General features: G+C 41.4%; 1 pseudogene; it reads right to left on the minus strand.

Moving 5' to 3' along the window:
• Positions 1-317: 317 nt before the first annotated feature.
• Positions 318-731, minus strand: LOC116420502 (annotated as a pseudogene).
• Positions 732-2,227: the final 1,496 nt, after the last annotated feature.

A 2,227-nucleotide genomic window follows, 5' to 3' on the forward strand; every position in this document is an offset into this window, starting at 1 on the left:
CTCTCACACCAAGTAGGAGAAGGTGTCATGTTTACTACTCAACTAAAATTAAAATATACATTGTGGATTGTTTTTCTGGGGGAGAAGGGAGGCAAAGGAGGTTAAGTGCTTTTTATTTTAGAGCATCTATATGACTTGATTTTAAAAACAATGCTTCCACTCCAATTGGATCAAGTTTAAGATGACATCAGTCTAAGTTTATTGAAATTCTGTGTTGTACAGATGACAAAAAGCAGTCATCAGTTATGACAAATGATTTAAGGTAAATCAGTAAATTTGTTAACATTTTGCCATTTCTAAACCACTGTTAAAATCATTTATGGGGTCATGCCATCCTCACTGAAGTCCAAGAGAACCACTATGACATCTGGATTCATGTTTTTGCCTATGAAGAACTGATGATAGTTTTTAAAATTAGCAAGGATATGTTGCTCCCATCTTAAAAGAAGTTCCACTCTAACTGGCTTGTGCTCCTCAAGTCTGCCTTTGATTGTTTTCATGCAGTCTGACAGATGTTTTGCAGGATTCCTCGTGAAACTCGTTTCTTGCAGATGATGGTTCATGACCATGTCCACGCCACTCATCAACAGTGCTACCTGCTCCTTCCTTCTCGGAGCCCACACACCAACAAATGGACCGTCAGCGGTGCCCTCTGTCCTGCCTCCAGGCACAACCCGCTCGCGACCTCCTGGATCTTGTTGGTATTGGGCAATGTGGGAGAACATCCCCATCATGGCTGACAAGGTTCCGCCAGATGATGGTGGTGGTGGGAGGAGGGAGATTGGTATGAGCTTGATGCAAGTGTGGTGCTTGGCCAGAGGAGGGCAGGGCAGTGGGTGGGAGAGGGAGTGGCAGGAAAATTGGATTCTTATAAGGAGAGTTCATGTTTCTAAAATGACTCTATTCACTGTACCACTTAGCTGCTTGTCAATATTACTGGTTTCATATAAAACACATTAAGCCCTTTATGCTGATAAGATTCAAATTACTAATGGCAAATCAAATTACTAACAGTAAATCCTTTGTGAAAAATAATCCTACATCATCTATGCATTGCTGCTGGTATTAGTATTAGTCGAGTGAAAAGTGAATGCTTAGACTGAGTTGAAAGAGGCCTGAGATGATCTAGTCCAACCCTCTTTTTACAAATGTGGAGATTGAGGCACAGAAAGATTGAATGACTTCTTTCAAGTCCCACAGTCTATGAGCAGCAAAGCTGGAATTTAGGTTCTGATTCCAAATCCAGTAGTTACCTTTTCAATCTGGTCCCTAGTTAGTAGTCACCAACTCAGTTTTGGGTTCCAAGACACCATGGGTAATGAATACCAAATGGAAAGGACTGAAACTAGTACAACTAATGTGATCAGTGAGAATTAACAAGTTTTCACATGCTAAAAAAGGTATTGAGGGCAAAGAAGGCCAACTGAATCTCCCTAAGGAGAATCACTGTGGACAGGTATTCTGTCTTGACCTACATTTGTAGAGGGGAGGGGGGAGTGTGGGCGCCCGCACATAGATGTGCCTTTAGGGGAGAAGAAACTGTGGCAGCTTTTTAAACTGGGTCTGGAAAGGAGGGCAGAATGGAAGCTGCAGAGCAGGAGGTGTGTTCAAAAGAGGAAGTATAGAGGGAAGTCGCCGGTGGGTTCATACCTCAGTATCAGTATTCTACATTTCTCAAGGACTATTTACACACAGCTGTTCCCAAAGCCATGCGCCCACAACTGCTCTGATCTGACTGGGTCTCTCACCTTCCTCCCCAGGTTGTTGGCAGAACTATTATTGGGAAGATAAGTAGCTTACAAAGAAGTTAGGGGTGGAAAAAGTTTCAGATCACGCATCATGATCTCAATGGAATGAGACTTGTTCCTTATGGCCTTTTCTATAGAAGGGAGCTAGAGCTAAGGGTGGGGGAAATTTTTTATTCATTAGCCAAGATGACAGAAAAATCTGGTTATTGTGTATGCCACTTTGGCCTAGAATGGAAGAGGAAAAAATATTTATAGAACCATAGAATCTCACAACGGAAAGGGAACTTAAAAGATCATCTAGTCCAGGCATTCTTAACCCTTTGTGGGGTGTATGTGTGTGAGAGAAGTGGAGTCTAGTGAAGTTTATGGACTGCTTTTCAGATTAATATTTCTAAATGTATAAAATACATAGAATTATATTGAAATAAAGATGCATTTCTCCTCATCTATATTCATAAACTTCCTGATCTACACTAGTT

This window comes from Sarcophilus harrisii, chromosome 1 (assembly GCF_902635505.1).
Source record: "Sarcophilus harrisii chromosome 1, mSarHar1.11, whole genome shotgun sequence".
Classification (NCBI taxonomy): Eukaryota; Metazoa; Chordata; class Mammalia; order Dasyuromorphia; family Dasyuridae; genus Sarcophilus; species Sarcophilus harrisii.